This window comes from Oxyura jamaicensis, chromosome 1 (genome assembly GCF_011077185.1).
Source record: "Oxyura jamaicensis isolate SHBP4307 breed ruddy duck chromosome 1, BPBGC_Ojam_1.0, whole genome shotgun sequence".
NCBI lineage: Eukaryota > Metazoa > Chordata > Aves > Anseriformes > Anatidae > Oxyura > Oxyura jamaicensis.
The window spans coordinates 60969895-60992060 of NC_048893.1; the positions used below are offsets into that span (position 1 = coordinate 60969895).

The window sequence follows — 22166 nt, forward strand, 5'->3', positions numbered from 1 at the left end:
AAATGGACAAAAAAAAAAAAAAAAAAAAAAAAAAAAGTAACAAAGTTAAATTTGGTTATGTCCATGTTTTCACTGTCGAAAGGTTAAGAAGTTATACAACTAATAACTCTTCTAAAATATTTCACTAAAACATATATCTAACTTCTAGAGTTAAGCTTTCTATAAGAAAACAGAGAACATTAGACCAATTTTTAAGAGATGTTTCAGAAAAGTACAACTCCATGAATATTCTGGTGTAGGAAAACCAGTAGGGATTATAATAAAATAGGAATAGTTTCCTATCTATAAATACAAAACGTTACAGAAAAATCAGCATGGTTGTCACGTTTCACAGACCTGTTAGATCCTTGGGAACAGTCATAAAACAAGGGATAAAAGGCTTCTAGCAAATATAGCATTTTTGCTATAATTGAATTTCAGTTCAATTATTGAATTTCCAAAAGCTACTGCAAAGTTAAATAGATGGTTTACCATTGATACTTTCACCCAATAATCTTTTCTGGAGCTTGTGCTATCCCATGTATTTATTAATGATCTGAAAGAAGGAGAAATTATTGAGGTGACAAAATTTGCTGCTGACACAAAATTAATCACCATAGTAAAAATTAAATATGCCTAAGGTTTTGCTGGACAATCTATCAGACTAAGTTACAGAGATATAAAATGAGAAATGAAATTCAGTGTTAAGAAATGCAAGGTGATATAAAACTCAGGGATTTTTTTTTTAAGTGATCAAAGAGAATGCTTAAAAAATTATCTGCACCATGGTACAAAATGTAAGCATTCTATATGTTGAATACCTAGTGTAGTTACTCAAGAAGGATACAGTAGGTGTAAAAACGGTGCAGCGTAGGCCAGCAAATATGATCAGACATGACGAAAAGCTAACCAAAATAAGACTTTTCAGCTTGTAAAGAAACATCCAAAAGGAGATAAGACACTCTAAACAGAAGAGCTACGGGTTCTCTGATCACTCTCCAAAATTAAAATAAATACAAGGAAGTTATTTTTCAAATGATGCATTAGTAATTTGGAGCTTATTTCTAGAGAACATCATGGGAAACAAATCATTATCATGTTCAAAGTTAGACAAATTCATCTAATTCCTGTAACTTTTAATTTCTCCAAGTAAGGAAAAATATCCAGGGAGATATCCTTTCTCTGGTGCTATCTTTTTTCTTATGCATCCTCCAGCCTCTGTCAGAGGCAAGATGGGAGAGAACTGGGTATAGCTTTCATTCATTTCCCATCCTGTTCCTGAATCCTTGTGAGAACAGGTTTCTGAGGAGTCTGTATAAATTCTTCAGTACTTCAGGTTAGGGACAGTAATAAAGAGCAGTCCAGTATCCTGTAGAGTGCCCTGTACAAGAAGTACAGAAACAACCTCAGTCCTGTCCTGTTGCTTTATGACAATGCAAAAGGTATCTTAATGGAAGTCTGGTAAGATCTTGTTGACAGTTGCAGAGTTCTTGTTCAAAAAAACAGGACACTGAAGAAAAAAATAAATGAATAAATAAAAATCTTTCCCATATTATAACACAGAGAATAGTTTTATTTTCAGTGTTACATCAGGGACGAAGTGTTACTTGGTACTGATGAGAAGTGTGTCAATGTCAAAAAGTAGGAGTTGTGCAGGTATAAAATTTTATTTCCCAGTTAATGATCTCTTTATGATTTATGAAGGCTGTGTGCTTGTTAAGAAACCAAACCACCTCTTCTGAAAAATTTTCACCAAGACAACCTTTGTTTCACAACCTAACACCTTTGGAAGCTTAAAAGGATACTGAAGGCCCCCAGTAATCCACCCCAAATCTCATTTCTCTTTGTCACCTTTGTGCCCTTGACCCTATCATTCTCCAGACACCCATAAATCAGAAAAATATCCTGACGTTCCCAGAGAGAGAAAAGGTAGCAGACACTGTGCTGAGGTTTTGGTAATGTGGGAACTCTGGGCAACAAGTTCAAGCAGTGAATTTGTGACAAGGAGAGGGGGAAAAAGATGCTAAATTGTTAAGGGGACTGACCAGTTGATAGGACTGGCTAGAGCTACAAACAGCCTTTTAGGTGATTAGTTTGAACTGGTGTCAATAATAGCCTTACTATTTTTGGTACTAACTAAAATTGTTGGGCATTTCAAGGACTGCTTCAGAAAAAAAAGGAAGTTTAAATATATGGGGATGGGGGTGATAAGGATGGGGTGGAGGCGAAGTCTTAAAAAAGCTTCCCTTGTCACTTCCAGTGTCATTTTGTTCTGTGCATAAAGAGATGACAGCCTTCACTTCTTTCATTCTGGCATCTTTTCATTACTGCTAAATTTACTTTCTAAAATCAAGCAGTAGCACCAGGAACGTTGCTTTGATTAGAGCAATTTTAAGGCTGAGCTCATTCTTGAGTACCTTGCTGAATCAGTGTCCAAGTTTTCAGCTCCTATTCTTGGTCTTCAAAAGTATGTAGAAATGCACCGTTAGTTTGATAAACCAAGAAGAGCTCCCAAGGAAATGTGTATTTGTAGACTAGAGCTTTCTCTCTTTCCCTTAAAAATAACAAAATAAACTGTATGTTACAAATCTATCTGAATTGATTTATTTTATTTTATTTTTCCTCTAAAGAGTTGAATAGATTTTAAGCCATAAGTATTATTTATTCTGACTTACCACTTCATCTGACTCACTGAATTTCATCCAGTCATTTCTGTTTTGAACCTAATAGCCTGTAAATGAACTAGAACTTTTCTCCTGAGTAGACATGCAATCAAGGAAAACATGGATTTTAAATTTATAGTGTATTGTTTTCAAAATGTGTTTTATCTGTACATCTCTTTTTAAAATCTGACAACAAAGCATCTTAAAACAGTCTTAGGATATCACACTGTCTGGAGAAAAAAAAAAATAAAAAAAAAATCTATAAAGTATTCATCTGCCTATGAGGAGTGATGCAGAATATTATTTTGGTGAAAATGAACTCTATATTCATTATTTTCTTGCAAATCCCTAGAATCATTTCTACGGGAATTAAATTTACTATCTTATTCCAGATCTACTTTAAATCTCATAATTACATAATTGTGCCTTGTTTGCAAATGACATGAGAATGCTGTTATGTCGATACTTTTAGGCTCATGAAACAAACAGTCTGAACCATATTTTTTTGACAGGCAAGGGAAAACTTTCTCATATGATCCAGTAGTGTTATTTTCATGTAGGAACAGAAAGATCCAAATCCAGGAATGGAAATAAAATGGAGTTCCCTATAAATTTCTAAGAAGCTCCTATTTGTTGTGTTATGTTATGTTAGAAATGGTTATGGCCAGCAGTGCTGGACTCATTAAAAATAATAATAATAATAATAATAATAATAATAAAATAATAAATAACACCTTTGGAGGACCCAATTATTCTTTATCATTGCAAAGCACTTTGCACCAGTCAGGAGGACTTTGCAAAGATAATGTAAACCTTTTCTGTTACCAGGAAGCTTCATGAGACATTAGGCCACTCTAACTACTAAGAAACCCAGCACTCTGAAAATACATCTGGGCATCAGCTGAGTATAAGAATATTCCCTGAATTCTAGTCACCCCTCACACACTGGTGAAATATGTTAAAAATGGGTCTGCTATTCTCCCTCTGTAGTGATATGGGCATTTTATTAGCATGGTAATTCTCCTCAGTGATCTCTGTGTGTTTCTGGAACTATAATTTATTGACTGCATGTTCAAAATGATCATATCAGACCTCAGCATCCATCCTAAAGTAAGACTTTTTCTGTGACTTGAATGTAATCACAGTAGACTTAAACTACCTGGTATCTTTTGATCACAATGCTCACAAAGATGCATTTGCTGTACTGTCCAGCTCAAACACATTCAGAGGCTTCATGATAGTTTGAAGATAGAATCTGAAAGGCTCCTGGGCATGGAGGGGACATGAAGGAGGAAACAGAAGAGATACTGAGGTGAGGTGTGAGACCCGTTATCGCAGGTGGAGATGTAACAATCAGGCCTGGAGGATCAGAGTTGTTAAAATCAAAGATGTAAGTGTATTGTTTACAGTGTGAAAGGACAAAGGTAGGAGAACATAGTTTATTTCAAAACTGTTTAAAGGGAGCCCGCATGGTGTCAGCTGTTTCTGTGCAGAGGCTCTAGAGAGATCTTAGGAAAGGTCTCTGTTTCATGCCAGAAATATTAAGAAGCTTGTCCTGATGGCTCAGCTCTACAGGAGAGCAATCTTTGTTAGTGTATCTCCCAGAGCTGTGCAGCTGCTTGCTGCTAGTCTGCTTAGAAATGTCAGACCACATAAAGATCTGAGAAGAAAATAGCAGCAGACAGTTTTTCTCTCATCTGACTTTTCAATAAAGGTGTTATTACATTTTAATATTTCCATTTGCATTACCTCCATTCAAAAGTAGTTAGTATGTAATTTTACCCCAAAGCACATCTTCTCCATCATATTTTCTATTACTGTGAACTGAAGGACACATTATATGCTTTACATCTTATACCTGAAGCATCATTTTCTATTTTCTTCCACAACTGTGCTTAAGAACTTTTAAAGATTCATCCAAATAAGATATATATATATTTTTTCCTCTCTCACCTCTACCTTCTTCTGCCATCTTTTTTGTTCTGACCAAGAAAGTAAACAAAATAAATGTTGTTATAATGAAAAGAGACCAAATGTTAACTATGTTCCTGAGAGTTTAGTTCCATCTTTCTGAAGGGTTTCTGACAGTTGAACAAAATTGGAGTTTATTTCTCTCACTGTTCTCACTAAGGATGTAAAGTTGGAAATTATGCTTCAAATAATTCTATTTTCTTTTAAACATCCTACATTTTCAAAAATAATCAATAAGATGGAGTAATTTTCAAATTTCCCCACTGGTTGGCAAGACCACCTTTGTAGGTATAATTTTATTTGTTTTCTCTCTATCCCCATAGAGTATATATTTCCATGTTAGAATATTTCTTACCTATCTGTGAATTCTATATCATGTTTAAGAGCGTTAGATACTGATAGGAACAATGATGAACAGGTCTGCAATACAGAAGCTTGCAAATGTGGTGGAATAAAAGTTCTCAGATGTCTTTTTTTTTTTTTTTTTTTTTTTTAAAAAATTTTAAAAAAAAAATGAAAAAAATGTGGATAAAAAATTTTTTATATTTTTTTTTTTTTTTTTTTTTTTTTTTAACATACTGTAGGAAAGAAGATCAAAGAAAAGACTACAGTGAATTCTTTAAGTTGACAGGGTTGTTGTTTTTTTCTTCACTGTTGGTTTCTATTCCCATCTAAGTGGTCAGAGGTCAGTATAGAAAACAAAAGCTGTTAGTAATTTTCCAAATCGTGGTGATACAAATGGCTAAACCCACTCCCTTGAGATGGAGAAAACAAACTGCAAATTATAAATTTCTTTGCAATATCATTCTTTTAACTCTTCCTGAGTCAAACAGCTTTTGTCATGTGTCCAAGAGTTTCAGACATAGCTTAAATTCCAAAGAAGATATTTCACACAATAAAGACATGCAATAAATAACTACATTTTCCAAGCCATTAGACTAAGCACTAATATATTTACATCCCCCACAAGATGCCCTATCAGTCTTTGCTGGCCACTGATCAACAAGGGGGCAAAAGGTCAGCCTCCACCCTTGATTTTGCTATTTTGCTATCTTCTGACTCCCTGTTTTGTTCCTTTAGGAATTTATGCACCAGTGTTCTGTGTTGGTATTTTTCCTCTTAAATCCTCAGGCTGCTAACTATGAATTTGCAGTTTAAGCTTCTTTATCTTGGATGGCTCTGTGCACTTCCTCACAGACCTTTCTCACAATAAAACAATTTGTTCTGACATTTAGCTCCAGGTTTTGTAGCCAGGATGCATTGGAGCTAAGCCTTGAGCCACAGAGAGCTGAATCCTGTGGAGGAGAAATACAAAACGAGGATTACAGTTAACAATGTCTTTGTATTGTCTGTGTTTATGTAATTTTAAACAGAAGTGAGCATGGTGGTTCATCCTGCTCTGAGCTATTGTTTCAAGGCACTTATAGACACAAGAACATATTGCATCGATTTATACATGGTTCAGATTATCAACCAGTTAGAGTCCCTCTTCTTCATCTGGTTCGATTTTATCTTTACCTTTGGAGCATGAGTTTTCCACTGAAACACTGGGAGTACAAGTGATAAATATGCACAGCCTCATTTTCCTTTTGTTGGTTCAGCTTCCCACCCTTCAAGGAATTTTGGATAACCCATTGTCATGACAGATCTCTGCAGGACTGAGGCCTGGCATGAGAAATTATGTTTGTCACAATAGGTGCTTTAAAACAAAACACAAACTTACCAGTCAGTAGGTGGTAGTTCAGGATGGTATTTGATGCCAGAACATTTCCACAAAACAACAACAACAACAAAAGCTGAACCACAATCTTGTGGAGATCATTAGACTTTTTCTCCACAATGGTTGGTTCTCTTCATCTCTTTTTAATTATATTGAAATTATTGATGAGAATTAAAATACCAGCAAAATTAGAAAAAAGAGGAGGGAGGAACATTTTACACAAGAAAACATACCAATGGCTTCTAAACAGCTGAAAGAGTTTGAAGATGTTGAATATAGTAAAAGGGAGCCCTATGTCAAATATTACATCAGACAGTGATTTGGAACAGAGAGTGTGTTTAATCCTGTGACAGCGCAATACATTGCATGAAGTAGGAGTGCCTCGTAGACAGAATTATTATCACCATTTATAATAAAAATGACTGTATCTTTGTAACAGGGCTCATTACTATATAATAACTAATCTGGACAGTAAAATTAAATTTTGCAGCAATAGAAGCACAATAGTTCTCTTGACAATAGGACTACACAGCTATTAAACTGAAACTAGTCTCTACAAGGACATTCAGTGTCCTCCAAAATGTTACAATGTTACATATCCTGTCCTTGCAAAACCATTGGTCTGTAGAATTTGCACATTATTATTATTTGTGTGTGAGAGAAATACATTTTTCTCATTCAAACATGCTTCCACTAGAAATCCACTTTGCTTCAAAATTTCTGTTTTTCAAAAAAAAAATTTTTTTTGAGCCATACAGCTGCAAAAGTATTCAAAAAGACTCTTAGAGAGAAAATGAACTAATATTAGATTGAGTTATTAAAGATGAGAGTGTCTGAGAAACCACTGTCTTTGGTCACTTCAGACTCTCCTGAGAGAGCCTTGAGGGAGCTTTGTGAAGCTGTGCCAACTCTTTCTCACACTAAGTCCGTAAGCCATAGTCTATTGGCTGAAGCTTTTCCAATTTGTGAATGTCTTTGGCCATATTAACAGGAATTTGAGAAGAGCTTATGGAGAATTATAAACATTAGTCAGAAACCAGTAGCTTAGCTGTTGGTTATTATTCTGTGCTGCTGGTTCCTCTAATGTCAATTTCAATGATTTTCATTTCTGAAAAATCATCTTAATAATACATTGGGAGCAGAAATACCATGTGGAGCTGTTTGTAGGCTTACTAAATGTAATTTATGTTCAACTCATCTATTCTGATATATTTTTTGGTAACTATTAATCTTTTTTCCCCTTCCTTCTTCTTTTTGCTTTTATTAAAAAAAAAAAAATAAAAAAAAAAATTGTAAAGGTGAGTATTATTTTATGGTGAGAAGCACTTATCTTTCCCTCCAGGATTTAAGAATTTTTGCTACTTAGCATTTCCTGAAGTTGAAAATCTACCATGACACCACTATTGATATTCTAAATATGGCTCAATATCATTTGGGTTATGCCATTGAAGAGATAGAGGATGACAGCAATCAAAATCAGGCCTTTAAAATGCCAATAGGTTTAACTGAGAACACTCTTTAGTCCCTAACCCTATTCCTTTCACCATGTTCCAAGGCCACTTAAGGAGTAAGGAGAAGGGAGCATTGCTTCACCAAAACTTCTGTGGTCAATGTTGCACAAGCATAGCAGAAGAAGAGTTGGCAGTGTAACATTTTTATTTTTATTTTTTTCCTCAGGACTGGAGGTCCACGTTATGGTATAAAAATCAAGGTATCTCTCAGACAATGGCCATTGCAGAACTAGAGGTCCAGTCAGGGAGTAAGAAACCAGACAAAAGTCAGAGATGCAAGATTTGCATGGGGTAGAACTGTTTCATGTAAAAGGTCAAGATAAAGAAACATATAAATATGCATACTTAAAATCATATTGTTATGCTGGGATGTAATAATAGCTACTATCATTCAGGAACCTAGTGAAGAGCTAGAGAAGAACCGTTGGGTATTGCAAAATTCATACGGCAATGCTAATCTCTAACTAATCTCTAAGGAAATTATGATTAAACTTTCTATAACTTTTCTATTTCCTTGTGTAATTGCAGCTTTTTTATCTGTTTTACTCCCAGCAGCCTACCAAGAACTATACTGGCAGTGTGAGGTCTCTAGATGTTTCAGCTGTAGTAACTTTATACCCTTACAGTATTTATTCCTCTACAAATATTAGATATATCTGCCTGCTCTCCCCACTTTTTATCCTACAAATGTGAAATGTGATTTATAGAAGAAAATGCTTTTCTTTTATAACTTGATAAGTAGAAAGAAGTAAAATATGCTGAAAATTATCCTCATTTTTTTCCCTTCCAAGTCTTCACATGCAGCTCGGGGGCTGGATATTCAACTTGTGTCTAAAACCTGTATTTCACAAATACTTCTGAACTTCTCCATCGATGTGCTTTTTCCTACCCTAAACATGAAACAGAACTGAAATAATAATAATAATAATAAAATAATAAAAAAAGATTAACATAGCTCAGGTTTTCAGTCTAGATCCCTGTCACCAGCTGTAAGTTGGCCCATGGGAGAGGGGAAGAAAAGGCCATATGGCTTCCTTCTCCCTGTTCCAATTATAATATTCATAAAAGCTATGGACAGCCTTCAGCTGTGCACTGCCAGAAGATACTGCATTCAAAAACTGGATGGAGATGAAAAAATAGTTCCATCCTTGCTATGGGACTGAATTGCAGTTGCTCATGTCTTTTACAGGTAATATCTACTAAACAGTTGATATGGCTAGGTTTCAGCTACTATATATGGAAATGCTTTGTTTCTGTTCTCCTTGTGAGGGTTGTATTTCTTTTGGTGCTGAATAACATTAAGTGTATTAACATGCACCATAAAACCTCTGTTGCTATTGTATTTACTAGATTCTGAAAACATTTACCAAGATCGGTGTAGATGACTCTCAGTAGCCTACTGGTGTTTCTAGAAAGTCCTCCTGCCTCACTTGCTTCTTTATGTTCTACTGGAACAGGGTCGCCAGGGAAGCGATCAAGGCACTGAACCTGCCAGATTTCAAGAAGCATTTGGACAACACTCTCAGACAGATAGTCTAATTTTTGGGTGGTCCTGTGTAGAGCCAGGAGCTGGTCTCAGTGCCTCTTGTGGGACCCTTCCAACTCAGGATATTCTGATTCTATAATACCAAGCCAGGGCTATGACCCCAGTTAATATGGTATTCAGAGATAAATCAATAAAGGAGAATATAAACATCTCATGAAAAAGGAAGTAAAAGAGATACTGATAGGACCTCAGAGAAAGATTCTAGTGTTGTCTTAGGTTATATATCTGGAAATCATCAATCATTGAGCCACTACATTTGGAAGATACTCTTGGCAAAGTCAGTACCCACTGTGTAAGAACTCTGGCCATGAAAGAGTACTGATGAACTTTGCCACTAACATGAACAAACATCAGATACAATTCAAAAACCCAGGTCATGTCATAGGTGATGAATCAACTGCATTCCTTGGAAAGATGTAAACTTTGGAATAAACCATTTCTCTCCTTTCAGAATAGGTTTCAGTTTCCTTGCCCTGACACTATCCAAAATATCAGACACATCAGAGACTGCAAATTCCCTGAATTTCTGTGTAAGCACACAAGCTTTGTGATCTCTCTTCTGAGGTTCTGTAACAAAATCTCCTTCTTTGCTGTATTTGTTAGAACCCAACCTAGTTTGTAAAAACCCTCCTAATTAGTCTTTTCCCCGTGAAACATAAATACTTGTTAAATGATAGAATCACATAAATTAAGAAGAGTGTTCAAATTAAATGTAATTTTTCTATTGAGTAATCAGATTGGAAAAACACTTTTGTCATTTATCTGGCTCACATTTTCATTAATGCTCCCACAGCTTTTAACAGCATGAGGTGATGAATAAAAAGCATGCTACTTGAAGTAGGAGGAATATACTCTCTGAACATGTTGGCTATGTACCTGTTAATAAAACCCAGTTTACAGCTTCCTTCACTGCAAGAACACACAGGTGATTAATATTCAGCTTGTTGTACACTAGGAATGCCAATACCATTTCTCCAGAGTTCCTACTTATTTAACAGGTCCCCAGTCTGTTCTGTTAGATGGGATAATTACAGTCCTGGTGCAGGCCTTTTATTTGTTGATTCTGAAGTTCATGAGGTTCTTGATGATCTGTGTCTCCAACCTGTGAATGTCCCTCTGAGTGGTAGTCCAACTCTCCAGCATAATCAGTCACTCCTCCTATTTGCTTAGCCCATTGGGTGGGTATTCCATACTTCCAATCAGGTCATTAACAAAGAATTCAAACAGTATAATGCCGATATCAACTACCAAGGAACGTTAGCAGTACACAGTTGCCAGTTAGACTTTGAACTTCTGACCATTAGACCTTCAAGAGGACCAAGTTTCCATTTACCTTATACTCCATTTATCCAAAACATGTCTTCAGTTTGGCAACGTGGAATACCCTGTTGAGAATCTTGCTAAAGTAGAGATAAATAACATCTGCTGTTCTGCTTCTTTGTCCACCGAGCGAGTCATCTCCTCATGGAAATCAAATCAGGTTGGTCAGTTGTGATTTCTACTGCTAGGTCCATTCTGGCTGTTTGCAATCACCTTCTCATCCTTCATGTTCCTTGAAATAGTTTCTACAAGATTATTCCAATGTCTTCCCCAAAACTGAGGTTAAATTCACCATTGTATAGTTCCCCAGATCCACTTTCCTGCTTTTTCTCTTCTGTGTTTTCTTCCCACAGAGTGAAGATAGGTACCTCAGATCCAATTACACATCTTTTTTCCTTTCCACCTTCTTATAAACTAGAACCTGACTTACTCTGATCAACAGATATGTAACTTACGTTGAGAACAAGAGTTTCTTCAAGTGGATAGCTGTAGGTCTGTGGCCTACTGATGACAGAGGAGGCTAAACTGATAAATAGAGACTTCATTTGGGATTTGACCTCTGGTTGTGTGTAATAATTCTAGTGAACCTGACTGCAGGTTCAATTTTAGGGTTTCAGCTGTCTTCCCTAGCTGTGGGATTATTTTCTACTATCACATAAATCATTTTGCTGGATATTAGAAGTCTTTGTTTCAGATGCAGTAAGAACCCCTCTTCCTCACAAGCTTATAATGTCTTAAATTTCCCTAGGTGTCTATATACAAAAACCCTCAGGGTTTCAAAGCATTAGTCATCACAGAGAGCACAATTGGTCCTATTAAACATATTTGCACACACAGGTGATCATTTCATTCTCTGAAATAGCTTGTTGCACAAGAGATCAATTAAGAGGACTGTTACTGCTGGAAACTCAGTTAGGAATAATCAGTTTTATGCTACTAATGTCAGAAAAGAGTTAATTGTAGCTTCATTGGTAGAACCTGGGAATGGCATTTAAATCTCTTAACTTATTAAGAGATTTAATTTTCTTATTTCCTTAGATGTAGTTTAAATATTTTGTTATATCACATCTCATCAGGCAGTTTGTGGGATTGTCAGTCAATCAATTAGGGATTCAAAGATCATATTCATTTTATGTATGCCTTCCTACTTTCTAGTAACTTGTTCTGCAGTGAAGAAAGTATCAACAATGGAAGATATCTTCAGATGTATCTAAAAGTGATACTTCAGATCATCTTTCAGAGCTTTCAGAACGAGGCTTTGTTAGCTGCCCTTCTACACCATATCTGTCAGTTTTCACCCAGCTAGTTCAGACAGTACTTTGAGAAGCAGTCTCTTTTATAGTTAGTTTGAAGAACATTTGACGCTCACTTATAGTCAGTTTGAAGAATGTTTGATGCTCACTAACTGTGTTAGAAGATTTTGGTTCTCAGACTGTTTGTGTGGAAATTGCTGGTGATCTAGCCACAGGTGGTTGTGCTGTCCCAGTGCTTGCTGAACCTGTCAGAATAGCACCTACTGCTTCTTTCCTATCCATACGCAGAAGATATTATTTCAGGCTGTGACTGTTTTGTCTTCATTCTCTGCTATGGGTAAGCTAGTCTCCAAGTTTGGCATCACTAGGTGGTCTGTGTCCTGCCAAAGCCTTAGTTGGTTAGAATCTCTCCACATTCCCAGCATAATTCTACAAGCAATCCCACAAATGAACAATGTATCTATTGAATGAACAAATTCCTTTCATTTCTATTTCAAGGGTTAAATTGCAGAGTACTGAGTTTTATCAGGAAGGTATCCCAATGCAATGACCTCTCTCTCTCTTTCCCTAAATTATTTCATCATCCATAGGCCACTATGTAAGAAGGTCTACTGAGTTTGGATTCCAGATCACTTGTGACTGCTGGTGGGTTCCTGAAAAATGTCTTTCCAATGCCACAAGAAAATGATATATGACTTTCATTGAAGGCAATGTTACATAGCTTCGAACTGGTTAGTGGGATTCTTTAAAATATAACAAATGAAATGCAAATACAGAATCGAAGCTGAAGCCAAAGGAAAATAATAATAATAATAAAAAAAAAAAAAAAGAAAAATAAAAAAGTTAAGAAATTACAGAAATGGCTGAACAGTATATAATAATCACTTTCCTAGATAAATGTCAAAGCATATGACAAAGCCTCTGTTACTATAAAGAGATGAAATATTTCTCTGTGCAGTTGCTTTATGCTAATGTCAGTGGTGATTATTGAAAATACATTGACACTTCATTTACATTTTGACCCCATGAAGTGTGAGGGTGCTCTTTGTCTATTTGATTCACCTTTGAAAATAAGGGAAAAAAGAGGAGTAAGTGTTATGTCTGGCATTTTTACAGCTCAAATTATACTACTCTGCACTGAAAAACACAAACTACAAATTAGATTTGACTGAATAGATTTCTGTAACTTAGCGAGGCTAGGCAGCAGAAAAAGACACCTCTCACAAATCAGGCCTCCATGTAAAAAGTCCTAGTCAAAACAAGTTTGTTGCCATTCCTCTTGCAAAAAGCACTTATGTAAAAAATTAGATGTGATTATGTGTTTTCTTGATAAGAAATAAATGATGTTTCCATCCACCTATTCCTCCTGAACCCACTGGTATTGCAGTTGTTCAACTACAGACTGGATACTGTAATGACAGTATACAACCATGTAAAAATGAGGTGAAAGAAAATTCATCCTTGTAATGTAATGTGTGATGAAGTGAGGAGACCCACTCTTAGGTGCTGTTTCTCTTGAAAAAAGTTGCTACACCATCAACTGATACAGAAAGTGTTTTTGAAAAACAAACAAACAAACAAAAAACCCAGAGCAGTACATTCTTGAAGGTTTTCAGCAGCTAGAAATACTGAAATACTACCTTTGGGTTTTAATAATGTAAAATTTGCTTTGTTATAAAAAATTTGCATTTAAATTTGTTTTGAAGCATATTACAGGATGCAAGAATCCTGTCTGGTGTCCTGAGTCTCCTGAATCCCCAAATCAAATATAATTTAAGTTATATTACAACCATCTTTAGGTTATATATTGTAAACAATACAGTTCTCGGCTTCAATACAATTTTTCTTCCACTAAGGGTGGCCTTCAAAGAAACAAAGATGATAATGGAGAACATCTTTAACAGAAATTCAGGAATTTAAGCCTAGATTTACCCTCTTTAAGACACTAAATTGAAGTGTTTCCATTTAGAGCTTAAGTTTTATGTGTTCCCAGTAAAATCAGTGGATTGGTAGAGACATTTCCAGTGAATGCATTAGGTCTGGACTGATATTTAAAGTTGGATTTGTTACTGTTGAGATCACTTATCGTTATTAAGTTCCCCATATAAGATTCTCAGACAAATGCAATCGGGACAGAGGAATTTGGTCTAATTGTCCTTATAAGAGTAAAACTGCAAGGAACTAATAAACTTGCTTCTCATAGAAATTAATTCATATAATGGAAGGAATCTGTAGGAGTCTGAATATAAACAGAAGGAATCTATAGAAGGCTGTATATACATATAATCTCTGGAATAAAATATAATGTATTATATATATCAGCAGCTGAGAAGACAAACTGTAATGACCTATAAGTTCCTGTTCTGGAATGGACTGCAAAGTATTTGAGATTTTAATCAGTAGAGAAAACTTCAGTATTGAGTATCCATGCAAAACAGCCATTCATAATTGAAATGAGCACAGAACAATTTCTTGAGAGGATGAAAACAGAAGCTGTTTTGACAAGGTCCTCCTATCCTATAAATCAATTATTTTGAATTCAAAGAATATATATGCAAATCACAAGTAATGCAGACATGATCTATAATACCATGTATGTAGTCTAAAAAGTTGGCTTTCTCATACTTTCATTTGCAATTGCTAAATTGCTTTTGAAAACACTGAAGAGGAAAACCTAATTTGTTCCCCTAATAACAGTTTCTCATAAATAAAACAGTCATAGACAAGTTAAATGATTCTGAATGAAAACACAATCACTTCTATTAAAAATATAAGTAGATGAGAAAGCAGTACTCTGCTGTATAGTATGGGGCATATTATGGGATCATAAGATAAATTCTATTTCACCAGTGTCACTGCTGGTATCACTCACATACTTATGTTTGTCCTTAATTTATTATGAATTATAAACTGAACAAATGTTGCTAGTAGTTTATTTGCTTAAGTCTGTCTTGTATTACAAGCTCAGACGAACTGAGAAATGAGCTGAAATGTCATTGATGCAATTCTAGTGTAGTTATTTCTGGAGTTGTTTCTGATTAGACTAATGTTCTTATTTGCTGTCTCTTCTTATTCTAGAGAATGTGCAAACTAAACCTAAACTATTGTGCCCTATGCAAACTTGTGTCTTGTTTACTTGTATTTTAACTGAAGAGTTTCAGTAATATAAGATTCTCTGTGTGGTTCTAATTGTAACAGACCCCAAAATAATCAGTGTTCGTACAAATTTCTGGATTCAAGAAATAGCTTAAATAAGTATCCAGAAGGCTTTTATCAGCCCTGAAGCAGCTTAAATTCTTTAGAAAACAAATGATACCTTCAGCTGAAAATAAGAACGTAATAAAGGATTGCCCAGATATGAAATAACTACATTCATTAATTGCTGTAAGAGTACAGTTTAGTCCTTCATTCATGTATTTATCACCTATTTTATCAGCAGAAAGTCAGTGTTCTATTCTAGAAACACAAAAATTTAGACTGCAGTTGTGTGAAGTAATATGTGGATGTCATAGCAATCAAGAAGAGATTAAGGTGATAACAGTGGTTATCATAGGTTATAATATTTGCATATGACACACTGGCTGAAAGTTGGCCAGCTACTACACAACTCTAAGCTTTCCAATAGAAAAAGATCTGGATATAAACATAGAAAATACATTAAACTCCTCATTCATACATATGAGGTAAGAGGGCAAATTGCCTGTGATTCCATCTCAGCCTGTCAGACTTGCTGAGGCTTCCATGAGGGCGTGAAAATAAAACTGGGATACTGATGAAGCTGTTACATTTGACTTTTAGCAAGGACTTCAGTACCGATTGTAGTCTTTCAACTTAGGGATGGACCTAAAAGGACATGAAATAGAAAAACATCAGAAAACTCCACAGGGAGAAATATATCCTTAAAACTGAAGTTTTATCCCCAGATAACAACAGAAATAACTCCACATAAACAATATTATTAATACATATCTTCATTCAGTTTCTCACATAGCCTCTGCCTACTCTTGTTCTGTTCCACAATAGAAAAGTGAGATTGCAAGACAAGCGAGCAGATGAGAAATATGGACAAAGAACAAAGCCAGGAAACTGAATACTTTCTAACACCATCTACCTTCCATTTTAGTTAACTGAACACAGATATATTTTCTGACATTCACAAAGAGAGCAAAATGCCCTAGTTTTACTTGTTATAGCACCGCAGGATCACTGTCTTGGAAAACAGAACTTGTAGGGCATTACCATATGTACAGTCAACCACCAAAGCAGCTTTAGGCTCAGACATCAGCATTTAAAAGTAGAATTCAGGTCAGAGTCAGATCCAAGTTTAGTTTAGGATAATAAAATATCCCTATTGGATCTAAGTTTTTATAATAATAATAATAATAATAACAATAACAATAATAATAATAATATAATGAAACCAAGCAAAGGTAGCCCCAAAGCACAATGTAAGTTTCTGAGCTGTGCAGCTATGGAGAGCAATCACAGAGGAAGTGTTGCATTCTTCATGCTTCTCCTGCCTTTTTCAGTTCTATTGACATTTTAATGTAGCCACAGGGGCTACATTTTTTTTTTTTTTTTTTTTTTTTTTTGCTAGGCTTTGGGATTCATTATCTTCTACTATGCGGATTTAACATCTTCCTTATTTAAACTCGGCTGGTATCAGTAGTACCAAAGAAAATGGATACTACATTTTGTATGATTTATAAAAATATTTTTCTCATATAATTATTATTTATTCCTTGAAATGTTAGCATTCATTTTTACCATTAGAGGGCTGCCTTGTTTGTCACTTTTTCATTTGTCGCCTGTTATACATTTATATCTGTCAAGAGCTACCTATAATAATATAACCATGACACATCCAAATGTCCTGCCTTTCACACGGCAAGTGGTATGGATCTTGTTCACTACCAATACTGGGACAGTGATAGAAAGAGATAGAAACATAAGATTTCAATAACATTCCTTGTCTAACCCTAAAGGTCATTTCTGCTATTGCTAATAACTCCAGAGATGGTTGGCCTAATTTCTTAAGGGGAAGCAGATAGAGCAGAATTTTACAGAGAAATCTGAGAGGAATGTCTCAGAGAAAACATGTATCCTCACTGAACTCAAGGAAGAAATATGACACTGAATTACGTAGGTCCAAGATAGATCTTGCATCCCAATGCATTATAAGTCAACAAGAAAACCCCTACTGGGACAGGAGGTTAAGATGAAACTTTACCTGTAGGCACATTAATCTGTAACTGCACAGTTCAGGATTAATTGCCACTTCTTCTGTTGTATTTGGGGTACTGGTTGTCAGTGTGGGTACAGATACAGTTTGAATGGGGAGAGGGAGGAAAAAGAGGAATTGCAAGAGTTCTTACTTCCTGTCAGTATCAAATCATCCTTTCTGATTAGGATATCCTGGGTTCAAAGAGAAATGAAATGAATTCATACAGAAAGACAGTATTTATTTATATATATATATTATTGTTGTTGTTATTATTTTTAATGCAAACCAGATGCGGTCTGGCTAAGTAATTCCATCAGGTTCTTATTATGGCAGTGGTTGTGCTGTATATTCTGACCATTAGGAAATAGAAATGCTTAAACACTGTGATTGAGTTGTCACTGTCTGATAGAGGGAATCTCTGCACAGTGGAGTTAGCAGAGGTATTCATTAGACATAGAAACTTCATATATACATACACAAATTAAGGTGAAGCAGATAGCACTTTCTAAAGTTACTGAGTAATGCAGTGCCAATTCCAACTTTGTACAACACTTGGTTATATCAAAAGACAAAATTATTTGACACTTGCCATTATAGTGAGCTCAATGGGCTTTGTTAACAGACTTATCTCATGCGTCCAGATTAGAAAAAGTCTCACCATTGACTGACTGTTCTTCTGAGCTGTCAGCGTCAAAACTGTACTCCATTATATTTCTGGGCTTCAGGAGACATTTTCAAAGACACAAATGACAGGCAGACACTGGCTTTCATTATCTAGAATACATATTTTTTCAGACGTTAACGACATTAGGGGCTCAGGCCCTACATATTCTATCAAAATACCTTGTTAACTAAGGCACACACATGAAAGATTATCATAATGCTTAATGAATAAAACTATGTTCTGAACTCATCAAATCATTTAAAGACATGATTAAGTCCCTTGGTGGGACTTAATTCCCACCTGTTAAGCATTTTAGGAGAACACAGTAGCCATTAGAGAGGCCCAGATATTGGAAAAAAATAAATCACAACTAATGTTCCTTATCAAAATAATGAAATGAAATGAAATGAAATAAATAAAATAAAATAAAAAACATAAATAAAATAAAATATAAAATAATAAAATAAAATAAAATAAAATAAATATAAAATAAAACAGTATTTGAAAACACCAGTATGTCCAGTATAGTCAGTACAAAAGCTTGGTCCTTAAAAATGCTGCTCTGCTGTTTTTACATTCTAGTCATCATCCCTGACACACCTGTGCCACTGAGATTTGGACAGGGCAAGTAGTTGTGCGTAGAAGTGGCAGTGTATGTACATGGATCTCCAATGAAGGTTTTGACAAAATGGAAGAAGAAATGACACCAAGCTATCTGTCCTCCCCTCTGCTTATTAGACTGTGTGATTAGAAGAGCTTTCAGAAAAAGGGACAAAAACTTAATTCATCTTCCTGAGATGGGGACCACAACATGTTTACCAAGAGCCAGGGTATTTATTCTTATGAATGCTTGCCACACTACCTCATGGGGGAGGACAACATCCAAACAATAAAATCAAGGAATGTCCCTTTTATTTTTTGCCTAAAGATAAATTTATTTCTTACATTCCATTTTGAATGACAGCATATCAACATATGGATTAACTCCCTCTTGTCATCATCGGCAGGAATGTTAATGTGTCCTTTTAACACGTGTTGTGTCACCACGTTACAGACTGCTTTGGAGAAACTGTTCATGAACAGTTGATGGGAAAATTCTGCCAAAATTCACACACACTAATGTTAAATAGTTTGTTGTGACAGAAGGTTAAAAAAAAAGACACATTTGCAGTTCTAAATTAACAGGTAAAAGAAAGAATATATATATATTAAAAATGAATAATATCACCTTCAGGAAAATTAAAGAAAAATGGTAAAATATGGGTAAACACCTCATAATAATTACATCTACTTTTATGTGTTTGCATTATCTTATGGCCTTTAGATTTGGATTTTACCCACAGATTGTGATGTCAATGTGTCAAGTGCTGTAGGTAGTGATGCTGTGGACATATAAACTTTTTTTTTTTTTTTGCTTAGATAGCCTAGAATTAAACTATATGATAAAACAGATGGATGGAGACAGATGGGAGGAGTAAAGGAAAACAATGAGGCAATGTTTGTGGGTGTGCTTGGCTTCTGGTCTCAGAACACCAAAAGCCCAGCAATATCCTTTTTTTGTGCACACCACACCAAAGGAGAATGTTAAATTGAAAGGGAATAACAAAACTTTATGGAAGGATCATAGGAAATAAAAGTTGTGTGAAGGTGTCACTGAATGTATGCAGTTGAGAATTTAATATGGCTGATATGAAAGTTGGCCTCAAAGCCCAACTGGAGGTGGGAAATGACAACTTGATTCTGCAATAAGGTCTGAGAGTTCGGAAAGTTTTTTTTTTTTTTTTTTTTTTTTTTAAAAAAAAAGTCTGTTTGATGCAATACAAAAGGAGAGTGCAATTGTGCAGTGTGAAAATCAAAGTGATGGACTAAGAAAATGACCTTAGCAGCAGCCTTCTACATGCACACAAGGAGCAAAACTGTCTTTGACAGAAACAGACAACATGTCACAGTAACTGAAATGTAAGATGGCAAAGCTTTAGGAATTAAAATGGACAACAAAACTGTATATTTTCAGTGTTCTGCAAGCTCTCACCACCACTGAAAAAGAATCTGCCACATTTAAACACAGGCTTTGCATGTTATTTTTAAAAAGCACTCTAAATTAAAGATTAAACCTAGATTACAAATTTAAATGGCAGATCACAAGCATCTGCAATGATGCAGAAAAGGGATGTCTCAGAGGCAAAAGATAAAGATGCCTTTGTGATAAGAAAAAACATCCCAGGAAGCAGTGTTCTGTAGTGAAAACAGTAAAGCAGAAAGATGAAAAAAGATGACAAAGACAGTTTAAACAGTGAGGTCATTGGAATAAGCAAATGACTTAGGGAAAAGGCAGTCAAGAAACATCATATTTTAACAGGTAAGCTCAATAGTTAAAGAAAAGGAAGGCAAAAGTAAAGCAAAGGCACTCAGTTTGGTCCAGTTCCTCTTGGGAGAATGAGAGATTGTTTGTGGAATATGTGAAAAAGTGGCTGCAGTAGGGGAAGTCCTGAAGACAGTGAAAAGGCTGTTTGACAGTGACAAGGATGTTTGAGATGAGAAAAACCACTAAATGGGAAAAGAGTTGTTTAATGGAAAACGAGGACAGAAAAGTTGTGGTAAATATTTTGTGGCCTTTCTTCCATAAATGCTCTGAGTGCAGAAAAAAGACACAGGGGAAAAAGTACTGGGGAGTAACCAGGGCTTTACTGGTAGCACAGACTTACACTGGGGCAAAAAAAGAAAAGATTTAAGTATAAAAGAGAGCTAAACCCTGACACATATCCACAGGAGAAGGAGAAAATAAAGGAAATCAGGAGGAAAAACAAGACTATACAAGGCTAAATAAGAGTGGGAGGAGAGACGGATGAGGGCAAAAGGCCGGTAGGTATTGACATGACCTTAGGTGAGCTATATACTGAAGATGATGTTTAGTAAAAAGTAGATAAAAAATAGATATACCTAGTGATTGTCAGTAATAAATGGCAAGGGGTTACCAAACAGAAGATAGACAGACTCTGCCTGACAGAATAGAAGGCACATTGTACATTTTTGCCTAAAGGACAAGAGAGGAACTCAGTATGTCATGAAAGTTATGAGTGCAGAACTGCTGCAAAGGTCAAAAATTAAGTTTAGGAAAACAATGAAAAATTCATCAGTAGGACAGTATTAAGAGAAACTTGCATTGGGGAATGGAATAAAAGATACTTTGGAAAAATATAATTCTGTTCTCCTCTACTGCAAACCATATACAATACACAGGAAAGGAATATTTTAAGATGAAATATCCAAGACTAATCTAGACTACACTAGCAAATGTTTGTCATCTCAGTATTTCTGGATCTTACATTCATTGCTGAAGATTTTATATTTGGAATAAAATGTGACTCAGAAGGAATTAATAGAATCAGAGGGAGATATAGAAGTGACTCAAAAAGCAGAAAACAGGACGAAAGAAGTGGAGCTCAAATTCCTTGTGTTGAGAATCTGCCTGCCTATGTGTAATGACAAAGTCTTTCCTGCTGTATGCAGAATAAGAGGGTAATGGCTATTTTCAGAAGTGAGATCTATCTCTTTTTAAATCACCCTAATTTGGCCACTATGCTGCACTGTCCAGATGTTTCAGAAAAATAAATGTCCACAGTTATTTCAAATGGTTCTAAAATGTTTTCCATTGTTACCTGCCACTCTTCAGGGTCACCAACCATTATTGTTCCCCATCACTTCCTCTCTTCTAGTCTTGCATAACATATTTCATATAATTTTCTTGAAGCATTATAAGGAATTTGAGTTAATAAATACTGGAATCAAGAGGAAAATAGATGAGGAAGTAGGGTTAAAAGATCACAGTCTGAAAATATTTTGACAATGTTTTGCAAATAGATGTTTTTTTACAAGATTATTCAGTTAGCAGTCATAATGCCTAAATCACTAACTTTTGATCAGCTCCAAAAATAATGAGCAGGAAAGGCTGGTACTTATTTCTTAAAACATTTCTTCATCCATTTGGTTAAAATTCCAATAATATCTGTTCTCTGAACTAGGATTACAGCATTTGAAAATTCTCATTCTTAATACCAATACCAATTCTGCAGCCACACTTCACAGACATTCACCTAGGAAGGATCTGTCCTAGAGCTTTTATTTGGCTTTTCTGTACATTCTGGTGGAATTAATTAGATCTCTCATTTCTTATCAGGAAAAATATGGAATAATAGTTCCCACCCCTCAGAGTTACTGTAAGAAAAAATAAAATAAAATAAAATAAAATAAAATAAAATAAAATAAAATAAAATAAAATAAAATAAAATAAAATAAAATAAAATAAAATAAAATA

At 35.2% G+C, this 22166-nt stretch overlaps 1 long non-coding RNA gene across 2 annotated transcripts in view; it reads right to left on the reverse strand.

Annotated features, from left to right (window-relative positions):
- Positions 1 to 823: 823 nt before the first annotated feature.
- Positions 824 to 22166, reverse strand: part of LOC118176962 — a 27646-nt gene continuing 6303 nt past the window's right edge. The window contains exons 2-3 of one of the 2 annotated variants that reach the window (XR_004755611.1): positions 17846 to 17961; positions 824 to 1489 (exon numbers count right to left, since the gene is read on the reverse strand). This is a non-coding gene — a long non-coding RNA (uncharacterized LOC118176962). Of the gene's footprint in view, positions 1490 to 17441; positions 17962 to 22166 lie in introns of those variants that run through there. The other variant, XR_004755613.1, reaches the window with a different exon arrangement.